At 48.3% G+C, this 22,019-nt stretch overlaps 2 long non-coding RNA genes across 3 annotated transcripts in view; one reads left to right on the plus strand and one right to left on the minus strand.

Annotated features, from left to right (window-relative positions):
• Nucleotides 1-5,270: 5,270 nt before the first annotated feature.
• On the minus strand, nucleotides 5,271-10,348 carry LOC144302363 (uncharacterized). 2 transcript variants are annotated; one of them, XR_013369214.1, is made up of 3 exons: nucleotides 9,497-10,348; nucleotides 7,646-7,743; nucleotides 5,271-7,161 (listed from the first exon to the last, which is right to left on the minus strand). It is a non-coding gene; the product is annotated as an uncharacterized LOC144302363 (long non-coding RNA). The 2 variants fall into 2 exon arrangements; XR_013369213.1 differs by having other exon boundaries at nucleotides 5,271-7,743.
• A 2,327-nt stretch (nucleotides 10,349-12,675) lies between these two features.
• The window catches only part of LOC144302364 (uncharacterized), a 38,027-nt gene continuing 28,683 nt past the window's right edge, over nucleotides 12,676-22,019 (plus strand). The window contains exon 1 of the long non-coding RNA XR_013369215.1: nucleotides 12,676-12,975. This is a non-coding gene — a long non-coding RNA (uncharacterized LOC144302364). The remainder of the gene's footprint in view (nucleotides 12,976-22,019) is intronic.

Genomic DNA, 22,019 nt, shown 5'->3' on the forward strand with positions numbered 1-22,019 from the left:
GTTTTATTATAGATGATGCCTGGGTGGGCACCAAGGAGGGGCACAGTCAAGCTTTATGTAGACTTATCTGGAAGGACTCACTTACATACACTCACACCCAGCCTCATAGGTTGTTCTGGAAAACTGTAAACCATGGGCTTCCCTGGCCCTGTCCCACTAAGGGACAGAGTCCATCCCACTAAGGGACAGAGACTCATGCTCTCTATAGAAAAGGGGCCCCAGAGGGTGCTCAGAGAACCGCAGTTTGCTCCCTGCACCCCCATAGTAGGCAGGTCACCCCCTGCATCCTGGGGATGGGAAGCTCTGGAGGCAGGTAGGGACCCCATGGGTGGATATTCCTTCTGCTGCAGGGAAACAGGGTTGCCTTCGGTATTGTGCAGTGTGGGAGGGGACTGAGAGGTGAGAGGCTGGGAAAGGAGGTGGTCAGAGGTGGTCACCTAGGGACAGATGGGCGCACCCCCAAAGTCTGGACTTTTGTCCCCAGGGGAGCCCTGTGGTGTCACTGGCTGGTGGCAAGGGGTGTCCCCTGCCATGGGCATGGGTTTGCCTGCAGTAATCGGAAACCCCTTCTCGGGGTGGCAGCTGGTGGTCAGTACCTGACTAGTGGGCACCCCTGGGAAGATACAGAAATTCTTAGTTAATCGTTTGGGACCATCCAGGCATTGGATTTGAAAAACACCAGCTGAGTCGATCATATGTACTAGATTTTGTTATAAACCATAGCAGGGAGGATTCAGGGTTCATTGTAAGAAGACTTCCCATTTTTTGAAGGAGACAAGGACCTTTCCTGGGTTGGGGAGATGTCTTAGGGAGAAGGACATGGGCAGGGTCTGGTGGCCAGCAGGGAATTCCCTCAGGTAGTGGCTGGCTGCCCATGGCCCCTTGCAGGCGGAGCTGCATGGCTCAGGGAAAGATGGGTGCCCATGAAGCCCTAGGGTTCTAGAGCAGGGGCGGCTCTCCCCTGGGTCCCTGGGGATCTCTGGGAGTGAGGGACAGGGGCAAAAGCCCTCCTAGGAGGAGAGAGACAGACATCCCCAAGAGAATGAGTCACCCTAGAGGGGCCAGGTATGTGATTTAAGCTTACACAACCCTCAAACCTATAACACAGGTCTAGAATTCATTCTTGTTTTGCTTGTTTTCTGGCATCCTGCTGTTAGCTAAGAAAATGAGGGCTTGTGCACAAAGTGAACTGCCATGTGGGGAACACAGAAAGGCTCCTTTCTCCTGTGCATTATGGTTATTTCTATTAGTTTGGGACGTCCGTCACAGAGGTCGGGCTGGCAGGAGTGCCTGGAGACGCGGCTCCCACACAGCCCCAGGGTCCCTGGGACAGCACCCCGGGGCCAGGGGCGGCAGGGAAGGGGACACCCTTCTTTTAACCAGCTGAGGCCTCTACAGGGAAACTGGGTGGGGTTCACTCCCCATGCTGCAGACCCCCTCGACTGACCTTTTTTTCTGGAATATTCTTCTGCGTCTGTGGATTATTAAGCTGCGGTGAGGATGTGTACAATTTGGCTGCTCCCTAACCTTTCTTTACTTTTCAGTCTTATCCCCATTTCTCATCTCTGTGGATGTCCTGCAGCACCTACCTGAAAGAGAAACGTGCCCTCAACCATTCCTCGGGCGTTACATCATCTTCAGGGCAGTCAGACACACCGTGAAGGCTCTGTTTGTGCAAACGCCTGTCTTCTCAGGAGCCTGGCTCTTGGGGAGCTCAGCCTCCCCACCAGCAACATGCAGAGTCAACAAGTAATGATATGATTCCCTCCACTGCTGAGGTGCGGCCCCCCGGGAAGCACTGGGTATAGCTGGGCACGTCTTTCCTAGCGACCTGCAACCTGCTGCGGCTGCCGTGTGGCTAGTGAGCCCCAAGCTCAGTCTAAAGCGTGGCTGTGGCTGTCCTTTACTCACGTGCCCTCTGCACAGCTGTCCCCATGGCACTCACAGGCCGATCTGCTTCTCTGGGTTTGAAACCATCCTACTGAAGAGGCTCCATTGTTCCTATTCTGTTCTGAATAGCTTTTTTTTTTCCCCCTAACAAATTCACCTTTTGTCTTAATTTTTTTTCTTTCGGTCCTAGAGTACAAAGAATTTCACATCGCTCAGTGAATATATGTCATAAACTAGTTTCCCAAATTGGAGTATCTGACATTCACCACAGCCTGTAAGCTTTAATGTAGTGGCTTTCATTTAACTACTTGCCATAGGTCAATAAATGTCAGATTTCTCTGAGACTATATACAAAAAACAAAAGACTTTGACACCATTTTAAAGAGCCAAATTAAAATTACTGTGGGTTTGGTGCCATTTTTTTCATGTGAGCAATGCCAGACAAAAGGAAGTTTATGAATGCCGCCCGCTTGAAGGAATAATGCCCTGTACAGAGCAAGACGGAGGCCCTCATGTCAACCAGCAGCTCATGTCAAGCGGTGATGCAAGCAGCTAAGAGTGCTGCAGCCAAGAGCAGATATTGCCCAAGCCAGTAGCAGCTGAGGACACATTGAGAATCAATAACCAGCAGAACCAGAAGAAGTCCGCAAGGGCCTGAGATCGATTAACTAACTCCCTTTAAAAAGGAGGAGTTTTGGAGCAAAATGTCAGACTTTCTCGACTCTGACCACATCAAAAGGCTGGTGCTGCCCAAGGCTCTCCCCGGCTCATCTCCGAAGAGAACTGAGATCCTCTGCTGTCGGAAGGTCATAAGCAGCACCTGAGATGACCCTGACCGGACTAAGGCTTTACTTCCACTCTGTGCTCACAGACTGACTTTGGGTCCTCATTTCCTATCTCCCACTCTATCTAGTTTCTTGTGTGACTTTGTCTTGTGCTTTGCTTTGTGTGCCGTGTGAGAAGGCAAGTCAAATGTGTGGTGAAACATCATGGAATCTGGAATCCTGAACCTGCTTTATGATTATGTTCACCTTGCTCTCGGGCTGAATAAAGCTGACGTCGTGGAAGGGCACTTCATACCGTGCTCACGATGTGCCTATTTCCCTCAACAACCCAGAAATCTGTGGGTAGCAATGACTTAGGGCTTTTGTAACACAGATGGTCAAGCCCACAAAATAGCCAGCTGGCATCGACTGGCTGGGCTCTAACTATTAATTAAATACACGTTGCAGGTTATTTACTCTTTCCTGAGTGTAGCTATGGCTGCATATGATAAGCTGTGGACCTGAGAGGCATCAGAGGCTCACTGCTTCTTATGGGTGAACTTTTTGCTCCTAGAACTGAGGAAATTTCTAGAATGGTCTGGATCTCTCTTCTTCATGACTATGTTCCTTTCCTCTGTGTGTCTTTTGAATCCAGTTTCCTCTCTCAGGCAAGTAGAGACTTGAGAAGGGCCTAGACTGAGCTTATCCAGGAGTCTGGAGTTGGGGGTGCAGGTGATAGAGGAGCTTTTGTTACTGAACCAAAGTGGGTCGACCTTTGGAGAGTCATAGACAGAGACTACACCAGGTGGGCTGGACTTGCCTCCTAAGGTCACCTTTATTTGCAGCAAATGAGATTACATGGAATGATTTCCAAAGTTATGTCTCCCTGAACAGGGATAAGCAGTCTCCTTTTATTGGGGTTTGGGATAAACATTCAGAGGGTGATTCTAACATTATAGTGAAGCTGAGGTAACTGTGTATTTACATCACATTTTCTTTATCCATTCATCTGTCAATGGACTCTTGGGCTACTTCCATGCCTTGGCTGTTGTAGATAATGCTGCCATAAATGTAAGGGTGCATATGTCTTTTCAAATTAGTGTTTTTGTTTTCCCTGGGCAAATATCCAATAATGGAGATATTGGATCATTTGGTATTTCTAGTTTTAATTGTTTGAGGAAACATCATACTGTTTTCCATGATGGCTGCTCCAATTCGAATTCTTACTAGCAGTGCATGAAGGTTCTTTTTCATCTGCATTCTCATCATTTGTTTTCTTGTCTTCTTGATCCTAGCAATTCTAACAGGTGTGTGGTGATATCTCATTGTAGTTCTGATTTACATTTCCCTCAAGATTACTGATGTTGAGCACTTTTTCATGTGTCTGTTGGCCATGTGTATGCTTCCTTTGGGGAAATGTCTATTCAGATCCTCTGCCCATCTTTTAAATAGGTTGTTTGGGTTTTTTTGGGTTGAGTTGTTTGAGTTCTTTCTATATACTGTATATTAACCCCTCACTATATATATTGTTTGCAAATATCTTCTCCTATTTGTGACGTCTTTTTTTTTGTTGTTGATTGTTTCCTTCACCATGCAAAGTTTTTTATTTTGAAGTACTCTCAATAGTTTCTATTTGCTTTCGTTTCTCTTGCTTGGTATATGTATCTAGAAAAATGTTGCTATGGCTCACGTCAGAGAAATTACTGTCTGTGCTTTCTTCTAGTATTTTTATGATGTCAGGTCTCACATTAGGTCTTGAATCTATTTGGAGCTTACTTTTGTGTATGATATAAGAAAGCAGTCCAGTTTCATTCTTTTGTGTGTGGCTGTTCAGTTTTCCCAGCACCATTTATTGAAAAGACATCTTTTCTCCATTGCATATTTTTGCCTCCTTTGTCTTGGATTAATTACCATATAACTGTGGGTCTATTTCTGGAGTTGCTATCTTGATCCATTGATCTAATGTCTATTTTGGTGCCAGTCCCATACTGTTTTCGATGACTATAGATTTGTGGTAAGTCTGGAATTATAATACCTCTGGCTTTGTTCTTCTTTCTTAGTATTGCTTTGGCTATTTGAGATCTGAGGTTCCAGACAAATTTTAGTACTATTTGTTCTAGTTTTATGAAAAATGCTATTGGAATTTTGGAAAGGGATTACATTGAATCTATAGATTGCTTTGGATAGTATTATACAACCATAGAAAAGGAAGAGACCATACCATTGGAGACAACATGAATAGATTTGGAGGGTATTAGGCTAAGTGAGATCATTTGTACTGAGAAAGACAAATACCATATGATATTCCACTTATAAATGGAGTTTAAAATGAATAAACCAAAAAAAGCAGAATCAGAACTAAAAACAGAACAAATTAATGGTTGCCAGAGGGGAGGAAGATGGGGGGGTGGGCCAAATGGTTGAAGGGGAGTGGGAAGTACAGACCTCCAGTTACAGAATGAGTAAGTCACGGGAAGAGCAGAGCATAAGGAATACAGTCACTGAATCTGTAATAGCAATGCAGTAGGACAGATGGGAGCTATGTGGTGGTCACAGATAGCATAATATATAAACTTGCCAAATCACTAAGTTATACACTTGAAACTAGTATACCACTGTGTGTCAACTCTGCTCAAACACATACATACATATGTAAACTTTTTTTTTTTTTTTAAAGAAACTGATAGTTAGGCAGAAGCTTCTAAGCATTTCCTGAATTCAGGCTGCCAGCCTGGTGAATCTTTGTGGGCTTCATTGAGTCAAAATGCAGGGTCTGATTTAGGGGAAAAATTAATCCTCAAGAGATGCCTAGCAAGACATCCAGCTGGATCCCCATTCCGGGGGCACTGGAGGGATATTTTTGGAGGAGCCCAAGTGTCAATCATGAGTCAGGGAAGTGGGCAGCATGAAAGACCCAAGTGGATTCAGAAACTCAGGGCCAGAGATGTGGCCAACATCTCTCAAAGCCTTTGCTATTAGCACCCATCAATTGCTCGTACCATGCATTGGATGCATTGCAAAGCCAATACGTATATGCTTTCTGAAGTAGGGAGGTAAGACTGAAGAGTATTGTCAGGGGCTCACAGCATCCTAGGGGCAGCAGAACCTTCAGAAAACAAACTTCACTGTGTTTCATTCTGCTTACCTGGGAGCTGAAGTAGCAATTGATGTACTTCTCCTAACTGCAAAAATCAAACACCAGATACAGGCCAAAGACAGAACTATTTTTGAATTTTCTGAAATTCTTTTTTCTTTTTTAAGATTTTATTTATTTATTCATGAGAGACATAGAGAAAGAGGCAGAGACACAGGCAGAGGGAGAAGCAGGCTCCCTGTGGGGAGGCTGATGTGGGACTTGATCCCCGGAGCCCAGGGTTCACGACCTGAGCCAAAGGCAGATGTTCAACCACAGAGCCACCTAGGTGTCCCAGAATTTTTTGAAATTCTAAAGCCATAACTTGTTTTACCTGGTCAGCACATTTTAAATTTAATTTAATTTACATCATTTAAAGCCCTGAGTGCTAAACATGCTCTTCTTAAGTGCAGATGCGCATGTACTTATTCCATGAAGCTACACATAGATAAACCCCAGTGCATTCATTTTGAGCTAAAGGAAAACATCCCCCTAAAAAACAGGGACAAACCAGTCTCTGGTGTTCAGGTGGCATTTCCCTGGCAGAAGGAGTGCCGTGGAGGTTGAATGGTAACCACTGCTTGCTCCATATGACTTTTCTCACTGTGATTCTCAATTTCCCCCAGAAACAACATGTGGGGCACCAGGCCACATGCATGTTACGGTGCTGAAAATGTGATGTGGACTAGGAGAGTTGATAGAAAAGATGCTGTGACCATGGGCTGACTGCATGAAATCAAAATACTATTATTATATTTTTAATTTGGATAAACTGCCATTGTTGCAAGTTACAACAGTTTTTGTCTTCAAGCATGAGGAAGTGGAGATTGCATTCGCTCAGGTATTCATCCAAAAACATTTATTACATCCCTACTGTGCACCAGTCCTGGTGCTGAGGCTGGTATATCAGCATGAGCCACGCAGAGCAGGTCTGCCTGTGGTGCTCTCAGTTTGAATTGGATTTTCTTTACTTTCTTGTCTCACTTTCCCTTAATAAACTTTTCCTTTACTTCATCCTTTGTGTCCCCGAGACTATGAGAGGAGAACCCTGCAACCCTGCAACAATATCAAATGGAGGGACTCCCTTGGTCTGGTCACAAAGGGATACAAGTTGGAAACAGTAAGATGGATGGATGGGCCTCTAGTTTCTAAGGCGAGGCTAGCTTGAGTCTCGGAAACAAGTAGAGTCATGATAGTTACAGAGATAATTGGGAAGGAAATCCTAGAAATCCACAGCTGAGCAAACTCTGAGGTCAGACCTGGGTGCTCACAAATCTGCTCTTCGCCATTTTGGCATATTTAGAAGTCTTGCAACCCTAATACTCTTCCATTTCCTATCCATATGTGGGACATGAAACCACCCATTTCATAGGTCTGTAGTAAAAAAAGAAAAAAGGAGAGAAAGAGTGTTTATGTAAAGGCACATGGCACTTAGGGATTGCTCAGTCCCTTTACCTTCCCACCTCCCTGTGCCCCAGGGCTGGTACCTTCCCACCTACCTATGCCCCAGGGCTGGTACCTTCCTGCCTCCCTCTGCCCCGGGGCTGGTACCTTCCTGCCTCCCTCTGCCCCAGGGCTGGTACCTTCCTGCCTCCCTCTGCCCCAGGGCTGGTACCTTCCTGCCTCCTTGTGCCGCAGGGCTGGTACCTTCCCACCTCCCTGATTTCAGAGTATACCCCTCTGTTGTCTCCTGCAACCCGCCCTATGCCATGAATGTGCACTGCTGTCCCACAGACCCACAGGAAGCTGTATTAATGTCACTCCAGTCCATTGAACGTCTTGCAGATCAAGTACAATTTCTTACTTCGGCTTCTATGATGGTGCTGTTTCTTTGCACACGGTACACTTTCCTCCCTACCTTTGAAGGGCTTCCAACATCCTATAGAGTCGTTCAGTGCTCAGCCCTGCTCGCTGACTGGATCACTCCATGTATTGTCTTGTCTCTCCTGTTTCAAACTACAAATTTTCTTGTTATTACTCAGGTAAGCTGAGGCCAACAGATGGGGCAATGACTGTCATGGTAAATGCAGTTGGTTACTTAAGGGTCCCAAGAGGAGGGATACACCACATGATGGGGGGCCACATGGGGAGGCGCACCCTTCTGGGTCGCCAGGAGGCAGAGGGAGAGGGGGTGGAGGGGTAAACATGGACGATACCCTCTACTGTGGCTTCCCCAGGAGGAAACAGACTCTGCTGCATAGGCAGGTTTAGAATTGGCTAATGTGACTAATTTTGGAGGGCTCTGGGGTGTAGGAGCTGTTCTGAGTTATCTAGTCCTGGGGGTGACTAGTTTGGGGAAATAGTGTCCAGGTCATAAGCACCCTGATAAAGAGAGTGGTCAGGCTTAGGCTCTGGACTGGTTGGTGCTCACACGACAGGCACACTTCCAGGCATCTTTCAGTCTGTCAGGAATTGGCCACCCCTGTAAGGGGCAGTCTCTTCAAGATTGACAAGGCCGTAATAATGTCAAAGCACCGGAAATATAGAAAATAGAAAGGGCTGACTCAGAAATCTTTTCTCTTGGCATTTTCATCTGCCATATGTTCTTATTTGTTAGCTCATCCAGCTCAGCGAATGACCTCCTAACAGAGGGATGCTTCCTTGTCCCAAGCTTACAATTTTGCAACATCTACTAGTGTCAATTGCTTATAGTAAGTAGTCAATGGGCATCTGTTCATCGAAAGAGAGCACAATAGGCATTTTACTTGGAAAGTGGCAGAGAGAAGAGAGGGCACCAGAGATGAGGGGAACCAGTAACCAAAATTGAACAGAACGTGCATGCTTTGACTGCAAGACTCACCATCTGACCTCTAAATGCACTATTAGCAATAGTCTGTTGTACTGAAACTCCCAAACAACACAAAAAACCCTCACGGGGCCACCTGGATGGCTCAGCTGGTTAAACATCTGCCTTTAGCTCAGGTCCTGATTCCGGGGTCCTGGGATCGAGCCCCACATTGGGCTCCCTGCTCAGCGGGAAGTCTGCTTCTCCTTCTCCTTCCCTGTTGCTTGTGCCTTTTTCTCTCAAATAAATAAATAAAACCTTAAAAAAATAAAGTAAAAAAAAAAAAAAACCCTCACAGAATGCAGTAGTGAGAGAGATTGGTAAGAGCCAAAAGATAACTGCTATTTAGGGTAGTAACTGATATTATTATGAACAGGGATAGCATCATGCCTTCTAAGCGCAGTAAGGACGATATTAGATGGGATCAGTAGATGAGTGTGCCTATTAGGGAGAGAATAAATGCCAGGAAGATGTTGGTGTATACTTTGGACGTATGATAATTATGAGTTTAATCATAATTTAAAGAGTCAAAATCATTTGTTTTGGTTTAAAGTAATTATCATATTCGGTTCATTCTAGACCTTTTCCGGTTCATTCGTAAGCTAGGCTTGCGGCTAGTAGGGAAATTAGTAGAAGTGCTGTAACTAATATTATCGGTTTGCTGGTTTGTGACGCTCAAGGAAGTGGGAGGAATAATGCAATCTCTAAATAGAAGAGTAAAAATGTAATAGCTACTAGGAAAAATTTTATGGAGAAAGGTAGACGCGCAGATCCCATGGGGTCAAAACCACAGTCGGCAGCTGCAGCTGCTATTTATTGCCACATCCTGGTTTTTAGCACTACCTAGAAAACTCAGCATTAACCCAATGACAGTTAATAGCCCGGGAGAATTATCTGGTTAAAAAGATGGCACGTAAGACGCACGTTCAGTTACGGGATGGGCGAGAGCGAAAGGAGCTCCTCCTCGGAGGCCCAGGAATGGCTGCGCTGGGTGGCCGTGCTCACGCGGCTCCGTGACTTCGGGAGACACATGCAGGGAGTCGGCCCGAACGCCGCGGGGCCTGGGAGGCTCGCCACAGCTTCACTTCAAACCAATCTTTCAAGTCAGATTTGCGGATGCCTCCTCCCCTCGGCGGGGAATGTGGAGGGCGGCGGTCATCCAATGGTTCGTCTCCGTTTAAGAGCTTCAAAGCGTCACAAACACAAGACCCTCATGAACGCTCGCAAGCGAGGCAGCTTGAACACGGGGCGTTGACCACAAGCTGGTTTTGGAGACTGGTTGTCTCTGCTCCGACTGGGGCAGAATCTAGGGACGTAGCTTTCAACCTTCCTCCTGGGGCACAAGACTTCAGGAGGAAGTCCGGCGAAGCTGTCCGGGGAGCCGTCCAGAGCGCGGGGCTGAGGAGGGCAGGTGGGACGTTCCCGTGCGGCCCCGCGTCGGCGGCGCCGGTCGTCCCCCTTGACCGGAGGGCACCGCGAGCTTCCCTGCTTCATGGAAGAGGCTCTGCACAGAGGACGCTCAGGGCACGCTCCTCGGGCCAGCGACGGCGCCAGCTGTCATCAGCTCTCAGCTCCTCTGTCAGCCTCCCAGGGTCAGATGGGCCTATGCTCCCCGGCTCAGGCAGCCCGTACCCCTCTCACACGGGCAGGTGCTCCCCCTTCAGGTGGGCGCGCGCTCCCCCTCACGTGGCCATGCGCTCCCCCTCAGGCGGCCATGTGCTCCCCCTCACGTGGCCGCGAGCTCCCCTCACGTGGCCATGTGCTCCCCCTCACGTGGCCATGCGCTTCCCCCTCAGGCGGCTATGTGCTCCCCCTCAGGAGGACGCCTGACGAGTGCTCCCCCTCACGTGGCCGCGAGCTGCCCTCACGTGGCCATGTGCTCCCACTCAGGTTGCCATGTGCTCCCCCTCACGTGGCCATGCGCTCCCCCTTATGAGGACGCTTGACGAGTGCACCCCCTCACGTGGCCGTGAGCTCCCCTCACGTGGCCACGTGTTCCCCCTCAGGTGGCCACGTGCTCCCCCTCAGGTTGCCACGTGCTCCCCCTCACGTGGCCACGTGCTCCCCCTCAGGTGGCCATGTGCTCCCCCTCACGTGGCCATGCGCTCCCCCTCAGGAGGACGCCTGACGAGTGCTCCCCCTCACGTGGCCACGAGCTCCCCTCACGTGGCCATGTGTTTTCCCCCTCAGGTAGCCATGTGCTCGCCCTCAGGTTGCCACGTGCTCCCCCTCACGTGGCCACGTGCTCCCCCTCAGGAGGACGCCTGACGAGTGCTCCCCCTCACGTGGCCGCGAGCTCCCCCTCAGGTGGCCATGTGCTCCCCTCAGGTTGCCATGTGCTCCCCCTCACGTGGCCACGTGCTCCCCCTCAGGTTGCCATGTGCTCCCCCTCACGTGGCCATGTGCTCCCCCTCATGAGGACGCTTGACGCGTGCTCCCCCTCACGTGGCCGCGAGCTCCCCTCACGTGGCCATGTGCTCCCCCTCAGGAGGACGCCTGACGCGAGCTCCCCTCAGGTGGGCGCGAGCTCCCCGTCGGACGCTCCCCGCACCGCGCCTCCCAGCTCCCCCCGATCCTCCCCCGGGCGGCCCGGCTGCCCCTGCGCCCGGGGCTCCCCTCTTCCTAGTGACCGTCGCTCGGCGCTGACCTCCCGGGAAAGGGTCCGGTGCGTCCTGCCGGCAGCCGCGGCCCGAGCGGGGTCCCCTTGCCGCTCGGGGAGGCCTGTCCGCCGCCCGCCGCCCGCCGCCCGCCGCCCGCCACAGCCTCTCCTGGGGCGTCTCGCCCCGGCCCCGGCCCCGGCCCCACGTGGCCGCCCTCACAGGGCAGGTGCGCAGCCGCCGGCGCCTCCACGGCGAGGCGAGCCCGAGCAGCCCGAGCGGCCCTGCTGCGTCCGGACGGCCGGGGTTGCGCGCGGGACCTGCCGCCTCCGCCTCCGCCTCCGCCGTGGCCGAGCCCCCGTGCTGGCTTCTGGCCGCCGCCGCGTCCCCGCAGAGCCCGGCTGTGAACGCGCCCGCCCGGCCGCCCGCCCGCGGGAGCCTCGTCCCGGCCACAGTCCTCAGCGACGCCCGACGCCCGACGCCAGGGCGCACCTCCGGGCCCCGGAAAGCGGGAGACGACGGGACGGAGATGCCTGGGCGGCTGCGAGCTGACGGTCCCGACGGGGTCCGTGTCCTCACGCCCCGAGGAGCCCCGTGCGGGTGGCGCCAAGCCGGAGCCCCTCGGGCCCCAGCGCCCCCGCTCGCCGTCGCCCTCCTGTGACAGCGGTGCCGGCCCCCTGGTGTCCGCGGACGGGCCGCACGTGCACTGCCGGGCTCGGTGTCCGCGGTCGCGGGGAGGACGCTTCTGTGCACCACAGACCCCGGGGGAGGAGGAGTTTCAATGTATGGAGCGGCAGGACTTTCATAGCCGAGGCGGAGTGCGGAGGCCCAGCGAGCCGGAGGCGGGGCTTGGGGGACTAGAGTGTTCGGCGAATATCCCTACAGGTTGATTTGACTTTATTTTATTTTTATTTTTTACTTATTTATTTATTTATTTATTTATTTATTTATTTATTTATTTATTTATTTGTTTTTGAAGATTTGATTGACTTATTCATAGAGACACAGAGAGAGAGAGAGAGGCAGAGACACAGGCAGAGGGAGAAGCAGGCTCCATGCCGGGAGCCCGATGTGGGACTCGATCCCGGGACTCCAGGGTCACGCCCTGGGCCAAAGGCCGCCGCTCAACTGCTGAGCCACCCAGGGATCCCATATTTTATTTATTTAAAGATTTTATTTATTTATATGAGGTACTGTGAGGGGTTAGAGTGAAGCAGACTCCACACCTAACAGGAAACCCGACCCAGGGCGCGCTCCCAGGACCCCCGGACCATGACCTGCGCTGAAGGCGGACACTTACCCGACTGAGCCACCCGGGCTCCCCTCAGATGTTGATCTTATATAAGTCAACAGACCTTCTGTGGCCTTCATATAAGACAGAGGGTTTTCTTTTCTTGAATCAACCACTTGGCCATATAAGGAATGGTTGGTACTTTATTGTCGTAACACAAGAGAAACAAAAAAAGTATGTATTTATTTGGTTTAGTAAACTCGATCAATGTAACATATCTAGCGAGGTATTTAAGGTTTTCAAGTCCTGAGTTCTCTCTGGTATAAGTTAACCTTTGACCACATTGTCCAGCTTAGGTAAGTCTCTGTTGCCACATCTAAGACACTTGCTGCTTTATAGACTCATCCCTGACTCCAGAATTTCCACTCAACCGGCACCTGCGCACAGGGAAGGAAGCAAAGGTGCCACCCACTCGGAAACTGAAGAGCTGGGGCAGGCGGAGCAGGGCTGGTTTGCAGTGCTGACCTACAGGCCAAGGTGCCCTGGGAGCGTAGGCCACCAGGCCCGGGCTACAGGTGAGGCCAGGGCTGCAGGTGAGGCCAGGGCTGCAGGTGAGGCCAGGGCGGGGCAGAGGACAGGACTGGAGGGAAGCCTCATCTGAATCTACACAGTCCCCCGCGCCCTGAGCTGGCTGGAGGACGTGGGTCGGGGGCCACTGGGCCACGTGGCCGGGAGGGCAGACAGGGTGGGGATGGACCCAGCCCTGGGACCTGTGTCGGGAGAATCAAAAGGAGCACGGCCCCGGGGAAGATGGGGTGCCTGCCGAGGAAAAGATGGGAGGCAGACCATTTAGACCTCCAAGTATTGCAAGTTCAATTATTTAGACTGTTTTTTTTTTTAATTTTTCTAATTTCTAAGAATTCTCAATATTATTAAAAACAGGATAAATTCTTTCTGTCACACTACAGTACACATTTTCTCCCCAGTTGACAAGTGGCTTTTAGCTTTTTCTATGATGAGTTAACCATATAGGTGGCCAGTGTCTGTGTCTCCCTGCGTGGGGTTTGCTGTCACTGTGTCCCTGCTCTTCCCCAGGGTCACCTTCCACACAGCCGACTCACCCCCCAGAAGAGTGTGGACAGGCCCCCTGTTTATTCACATCTCTGTGTCCTTTGGGAAGGTTTTATAGTTTTGTTCAAAAAGGTGCTGCATTGAAATTCTGTGCCTCTTAACAAATATTGTCTTTCATAACATTTCTAATAGTTACTTCTGAAATACAGAAATACAAGATTCTTGTTCATTTGTTGTTTTCATCAGCCACCATGATTTGTGTGTGTATATCAGTAGACCAACTTAGTATTTATAAACAATAATTGTTTGTTATAGAACTTTCTATTATTTGTGACATATTTCTCAGATTTTTTCAAGTCTCATAACAATGGTTACTGCATATAAAAAATTGTGAATCATAAAAATGATAGCAAATAACCTTGCCTCATTCCAGATTTTATTTTATTTATTTATTTTTAAAAGTGTTATTTATTTATTCATGAGAGACATACAGAGAGAGGCAGAGACACAGGCAGAGGGAGAAGCAGGCTCCCTCTGGGGAGCCCAGCTGGGGACTCAATCCCGCAGATCACGCCCTGACCCGAAGGCGGATGCTCAACCCCTGAGCCACCTAGGTGCCTCTGACAGAATTTGTTTAAAGAAACAAACTTTGTACTTCAGATTAGTTCTAGAGTTATAGAACACTTGCAAAGATAGTACAAAGAATTCCTTTATACCCTGAATCCAGATTCCTGTATTGTTAGTACATAACTTACATTCTACACTTGTCACAAGTGATAAGGCAACAGGGATGCATTATTTTTAACCAGTCTCCATGTCCCATGGTTTTACCTAACGTCCTTTTTTGTTTCGGGACCCCGTCTAGGATGTCATATTACATTTAATCACCTTGTCTCCTTAGGCTCCTTTGGGCTGTGACATTTTCTCAGACTTTCCTTGTTTTTGATAACCTTGGTAGTTTTGCAAAATACTGATGAGTAGTTTTATGGATTATCAATCGATCTGGATTTGTTTGATGTTTTTCTCATGATCAGACTGGTATTATGGGGTTTGGAAGGAAGAGTATGGTGTACAGCACCCTTATGATCACATGATATAGAGGGTCCCTACTGTCCACATGACCTTACAGTGATGATATTGATATTGATCACCTGGCCAAGGTTGTGTTTGCCTGGTATCTCCACCATATGTGACCTTTCCCCCTTTCTATACTGTCCTGTTTGGTGATACATTAGCAAGCGTTCCCCACCCATGGGAGACCCACCAGGCATGGCCCCCAAGTGAGAAGCTGAGCAAGGCCTTCTTGATGAGGGAATGTCTACAGATGCTACTTTGAATTCTTCTGCTTGGGAGGTTTTCTTTTATTTCCCATTGACTAATTCATTCAATAATTTCTTTGTTTCAGTATGGACTCATGGATATTTATTATATACTTTGGGTTGTAATATCATAGTATTACTTATTATGTTGCTCAAATTGTTCCACCTTAGCCATTGTGAGTACTTTCAAGTCAGCTCTGGTGTCATGACCCCTTCGTTTTTTTTTTTTTTTTTTTCTGAGTATTCACTTATATTCTGATATATTCGGTTATTTTTCTAAGAAATGCTGGGTTCTTCTAGGGAAGAATGGTATTGGGAACAAGACCTGGGTGCTGGACGTGCTCATTTCCACTAGGGTATTATGGTTTCTCATTCCAATTTTATGTATTTATTTGTTTACTTAAGATTTGTTAATTTTGAGGGTGGGTTGGGGCAGAAGCAGAAGAAGAGAGAATCCCAAGCAGACTCCCCACTGAGCTCAGAGCCCGAGGCGGGACTTGATCTCATGACCCTGAGATCATAACCTGAGCTGAAATCAATAGTCAGACATTTAATGGACTGAGCCACCAAGACACCCTTAATTCCAATTTTTAAAATAGCTTTATTTAGGTATAATTGATATCCAATAAAATTACATCTTGAAGGGTATAATTTGGTAAGTTTTGACTTTATGTACACATCCATGGAACCATTACCACAATCAAGACAATGAGCATCTATGTTGGCCCCAAAGGCTCATCATGTCTGTTTACTCTCTTCCTATTTCCCTTCCCACCACCCCTCACCCACCACTCATCCCAGACAACCAACCATTGGCTTCTTTACTCTGCATAGTATTTTGAGATTCACTGATGTTGCTTCATGTGTCAATAGTCCATGCACTTTTTTTCTATATAGAATGCATCATTCTTTTTTATTTTTATTTAAATTCAGTTAGCCAACATACAGTACATCATTAGTCTCAGATGTAGTGTTCAACAATTTATCAGTTGCATATAACACCCAGTGCTCATCACATCGCATACCCTCCTTAATGCATTTTTATTGTTGAATAGTATTCTGTTGAGTGGATATACTCTAATTTATTGATTGATTCCCTTATTATTGGGTTGATTCCAGTTTTTGACTATTAAACACAAAGCTTCTGTAAGTTTTCGTATATATATATGCTTTAATTTTTCTTGGATAGATATTACAAGGGGAATTTTTTAGTTACACCATAAGGAAACGTTTTACTGTTTCCAAAGGGTTGTTGTTCCAGGGTGTTGAAAGTTTCTTAATCTTTATTTGCTTTTGTTGCTGTAATAGTTCAGTCATGTTCCCACTTAAATGTATATCCCTAATCATATCCTAGTTTGTTTTCTCTATTAGTTTCATTTACATAAAGTCAATACTTAAACTTTTTAGAAATTTTAAGAAATTAATTTTCTCTTCATGTCTTCTTATGGATTTATTGAAAATGATTTTCTCTTTGTCCCTTTTTTGTGGAAAGTTTAGTAGTTTGGAATTTTGTTTGTGGTCTACAACTCCTTACCCTAGAGATAACAGGAATATTTATTTTAATGAAGTCTAAAGTTAATACATTTCTGACCTATCATCCTGAGCACTAGGATTTCAGATTCTTTTTTTTTATATTTTATTTATTTATTCATGAGAGACATAGATTGAGAGAGAGAGGCAGAGACACAGCCAGAGGGAGAAGCAGGCTCCATGCAAGGAGCCTGACATGGGACTCGATCCCAGGTCTCCAGGAACACACACTGGACTGAAGGCGACGCTAAACCACTAAACCGCTGAACCACCCGGGCTGCCCTCTTTTTTTTTTTTTTTTTTTTTTATGTCAGATTCTTTAAACAGTTTCCACGTATCTGCTGTTTTTGTCTGAGATTTACATCATCTTGATGTTTCAATCCACACATTACAGAAGATTGTTATTGATTCAAACAGTTAAGATATGAATGGCAACTCTTTTCTCATCATTTTTTCTTGCATTTCAAGTTTTCCTTCTGAGATAACATTTCTATTTCCCAGAGTACATGATTTCTCTTAGTGACAATTCAGCAATAGTGCATTCCCTGTTTTTGTTTGTGTGACTATGCTTTTTATTTTATCATAAAAACTCAGAACATGGTCCCCCTGGAGATAGGATTCTAGGGTGTTTTCTCACCCATCAAAGCTGGTGTTGCAGTGGCTTCTGGCTTTCTTTATTGTGGCTGAGAACCTGTCAAGCTAATTGTCAGTCTGGTCATTCTGCTATAATCTGTTTTCTTATGATTCCTTTAAAGATCTTCTCTTTGTATTCAATAATCCTTAATTTTACTACAATATGCACTTATGTGAATTGTCTTTCTTTAATCCTGTTTGGGATTAAGATATTTGAACAGGTTTTTAAAATCTGGAAAATTCAGAGTTATTATTTTATCTTCAAGGATTGCTTCTTGTCTTTATCTCTGCTCCTCTGAAACTATTACTTCACATTTATTGGATCTACTCTCTTCTTTCATGTCTTCTCAGCTAGGAGGGGACATTCATCGCCAAGAGCCTGAAACATAAAACCACTTGCTTCTACATCTACTTTGTTTTAAGGAGAGTAGCAAGCAGTTTTACAAAAGAGGTTCTAATAGGAAAGAAGATTTAGTGTTGTCTTTTATTTTATTTTTTAAAAGATTTTATTTATTTATTTATGAGAGACACAGAGACACAGGTAGAGGGAGAAGCAGGCTCCCTCTGGGGAGCCTGATGCGGGACTTGATCCCATGACCCTGGGATCACAACCTGAGTCTAAGGCGGATGCTCAACCACTGAGCCACTCAGCCGTCCCTAGTGTGAACTTTTAAACTCAAATTTACCCACAGGTAAGTCAAAGATATGTGGTGGAGGTACTTTCTTTGGAAGTAGGAATCGTGTGTGTGTGTGTGTGTGTGTGTGTGTGAGAGAGAGAGAGAGAGAGAGACAGAGAGAGAAACTACCATGGATTCTGATTCACAACATCCATCCATGTACCTTGTTCATTGGCTGAAAGCCTACAGTACGTCCGGTGCCCATGCAGGTGATGTCAGCTTTGTTCTCACGCCTCCACACTCTGCTCTGTTGCCATTGTCACCATTGGTTTGTTTTCCTTTGGGATCAAGGTGGGTGCTCGCATATAATGTCTCACGTTAAATTTGTTCTCCTGCTGTTCCTTCCTGCATGCCTAATTTTGCCTACTTACACCTACCACGGACCCAGCATCTAATATCTCCAAGATGAAATCCTCCAACTCCAATGTCACGTGATCTTCTAATCCTACCAGTTCACAGGAAATGTCCAAGGCCAGCCATCACTGAGCCTAATGAACTATAGAATATCAAATTCTGTGCAAAGGGGATGCTTTCACTCCCAAACATTTCTAGTTGCTTAAAGGGCTCCCCTTCTCAGGCTTGCCAGGCTCTCCTACCAAGGCCGTGAGGATCTTCTAGACCTACTGTGGATCCTAAAGTCACCATTTCCCTGGAGTATGGGTGGGTCCTTACAGTAATCGGGAAAAGAAGAAAAGGTGGCCGGGGAATCAGGATGGCAGTGGGTGGAAGGATGCACCCCACATGTCCGGGTGCCATCTGCCAGCAGTCCTCAGCTGAGGGCTCAGTTGCTCTTTTAGAAAGCAGCAGGCTAGGGTGGTTTTGACCCAGACATGATGAATGCACAGCAGTGAGGGGCACGCTGATTCAGGGACAGCTCCCTGACCAGAGTCCCCGGGGCCACGGCAGGAAGTCAACAGGTACCGGGTAATACCTTTAATAATAAAAGAAGCATGTGCATGCTGGAACTCGGCATGTAAAAGTCCACCTCTGGGGAGAAAGCCGACAAGAAGCTAGGCGTATAAAAATCCTCGGAACAAATCCACCGCTGGCTTTGAAACAATACCAGTGAAAAGAAAAGTAGCAGCTGAATTTGGTTTGAAGCCACGATAAACGGCTTGACTCTGCTTCCAGGGAATTTGGCAGAGCTGAGGCTGCTGTGTCTTGCTGCTGCCTCTTGCAAACATGCATTTTTGTTTAACGGAGTTTCAACAGCTCGGAGTGAGGCCTGGCCCGCCTGACCTGGGCTTCCCCAGAGTGGCTTGGGCTTGGTCGGACCTCACCTTGCCTGGTGGCGCCCCAGCTCGCCACCCCAGGTCACTCAGCCTCTTTGAGTCTTGATTTCCTTGCCTGCAAAGAGAGGGTGGTGCAGTAATTCTACTTATTTTTAGAGTTTTATGAAAAAAACGTAATTTATAAGATGCAAAGTCCTTGACATGCCTCCTTGGTGGTGGTGCCAGGCTGGGGCAGTAGCTGCAGGGAAGGAGTCTTCGGGCTCCAACACAGGCGGCCTGCAGGATGGTGGGCCATGCTGCTCACTGGATAATGCAGTGGTTCGTGCAGTCTACTAGCTTCTGGGGCTCTCTGGGGAGGAGGAAAGCCTGGGGGGCGACGGCGTGGGATTTGGGTTCTGGGGTTCCTTGTGGGTTGGTTGAGAAGCCTATTCCCAAAATAGGATTCCCAGCTGATGTCTGGACAGGTTAGTTCACTCCGAGACAAAGGTGTGGGATAGCAACACCTGTTAGGATGAAAGTCTTGGTTTGACTTTGAAAATGCTCTTGGATGAAGCCTTAATGGTGGGAGGGCAGATTCTAGCACCATCCTCAGGACAGTTCAGGCATCAGAAAATTAGGAAGTAACTGTCCAGGCCCCATGTAACCCCAAAACACAGTGGGGACTTGTATTGCTTGGTAAATGTCTCCTCTGATCACATGAACAATCTTCTCGTGTGAGAGGAAGCATGGATAGGACTGAGCCCGGCATTTACCTCCCGGTGGCGGGTCTCTCTCTTTCCTCAGTAAGAGAACCCCCCAATTTTATTCTCATTCTGGCATACGGCCCAAATAAAGACTGCATCTCCCAGTTTCTCTGAGGCTTGGTGGGGTGAGGAGCACAGTTCTAGGACTTCGCAACAAGTGGCATGCCCCTCCCAGGGGTGTCCTTGCAGGAGGGCTACATTCCGCTCTCCTTTCTGGTGGCTGGGAGCAGACACAGTGGCCAGGGCTGCAGTGACCATCTCGGGCACCCGCATCCGGTGTGAGCATCTGAGGAGCCTCTGAAACCCTGCAAGCCCACTCTTGCCCTCCTCCCACCTGCCTGGACCTCCCTTTCATGGGGGACACAGACACACGGATCTTGTTTAATCAAAAACTACATCTTCCAGGGACAGGGGAAAGCTCTTCCAGAGGCCACTGCCAGGTTGAAAGGCTAACTCAGCTCCAGAATGACGTGCAGTTACCTACGAAGGGGTGAGAGTGAGGAAAAAGGAGATATTCTAGGAAGCAAAGGGAACACTGATATTCTGAAATGGATGCAAGAAGGAATTAACATTTGACTTCTGAGCTTGGGTTCCCAGTTGAGACAGCAGGGGTGAGCATTCGTTTATGTTGGTACGCACGTGTGAATCACTCCAGTTTTATTAATCGACGTGGTTCTTTCCATTCGATGCTGTACTCAGACAGCTGGTGGAATGGCTGGTTCTTCTTTGGCATTGGGATGTGACAGGGCTTTGCTCCGAGGCGTAGGGTGCAAAGCCCTGGCATGTGTGTGCGCAGCCTGCAGACTTGAGTATCTGATTCCATCCACACGCTGTAGTTTCTCATACAAAGTCTTCCATCGAGCGTGTGGGCACACGGAAGGGGCAGTGAGGGCATAAGGGAGCCCCTCTGTCTGATGAGCTAGCAATAGACAGCGTGTTAAAGAGCATGGTGTCACCCAGAGGCCTGTGTTGGCCAGACGGCCTCTGCACCCCGGTTAATAGCTCACTCTTCACAGAACTGATTTCTGACCCCAGAGGTATTTCTAAGTGTTCCAGTGACTGCCCTCATCACTGAGTAACCGGGGTTCACACAAAACACCTCAGCGTGGCCCCTCAGAATTTGTCTTGCTTGGGTCTCCAGGCCGTGTATCATGTTGGCCATTCACTTTCCCTGCAGTGAAAAGATTAATGTTTGATCTGAGTAGCCCTCGAGCTCACAGAGGGCCATGGAACCCTGAGCGGAGTGTGGCTAAGGCCTTGGGACAAACTGACTCATCCTGGTGGGCGAGTTCTCACATAGAGGCTCTCGATGATCCTGCCTATGCAGGCCTAGCACCCCAAGTGCACAGCACACCTGCAGGGGGGATGCCACTGGCCCTCTGGCTTGTGAACCTAATTTTCTAACCCAACAAGGGCTTGTAAGGTGAAAATACCGAAGCATTTTGTCTGAAGCCCACTTTCCAATTACACTGCCACATAACAGGTGGGTTGCATGGGGTCTCTCCACTGCCCGGGGCAGCCCTGTTTGGGGACCCCTGAGGTAGAGTGTACCTTTGTGACCTGGGCAGAGAAGCAGGGCCCAGGCCCTTGCTAGCGCTTCAACATCTCTGCCTTGTTCACAGACTCTGCCACCAGCAACCTCGAGGCCTTTAGGCACTGGAGGGCTTTTGTGTCTGAAATTTCGCTTTGTTAAGGCTTCCTCTTTTTTTTTTTTTTTTAAAGATTTTATTTATTCATGAGAGACATACAGAGAAAGGCAGAGACACAGGCAGAGGGAGAAGCAGGCTCCCTGCAGGGAGCCCGACATGGGACTCAATCCCAGGACCCTGAGATCACACCCTGAGCTGAAGGCGGCGCTAAACTACTGAGCCACTCAGGCTGCCCCTCATTAAGGCTTCTGATTAAAGATACTCTGGCTTTCCACTTTGAGCATTTGCATGTATTTGGGGAGATACTCCATTGAATGTGATGTGCTGAAGCAGAGTCATTGGTGGGAACACCCAAAGCAAGGTGGGTCTTCACCCATGGGGCCTGGGGCAGCCGAGGTGGCTGGGGTAGGGGATTTCACGTGGCTGTGTCTTCTCTGCTCCCTGCGTGGGTGCTCCATGCAGGTGAAGGACAAGCTGGTCAACCAGAGACCCTCGTAGCCCACCGCACTGCTCCCGAGAAAGCCAGGCAGACAAATGCCCCGTTTTGATGATGAATTTCTGGGTGTCAGCAGGCTGGTCATCCTATGGCATCTGCTGTGCACCAGTGAGTTTATTTACTTGTTTAATCCTTCCCGTCACTGAGGTGGAGAAGTTAGATGAAGATTCCTGCTTCGTAGATGGGGATGCTGAGAGCCAGTGCTGTGAAGGGACGGCCACCGCCTGGGGGGTCCACCCTGGGCTCAGCATCTGCATCCTGGCCACATC

This window comes from Canis aureus, chromosome 31 (genome assembly GCF_053574225.1).
Source record: "Canis aureus isolate CA01 chromosome 31, VMU_Caureus_v.1.0, whole genome shotgun sequence".
NCBI lineage: Eukaryota > Metazoa > Chordata > Mammalia > Carnivora > Canidae > Canis > Canis aureus.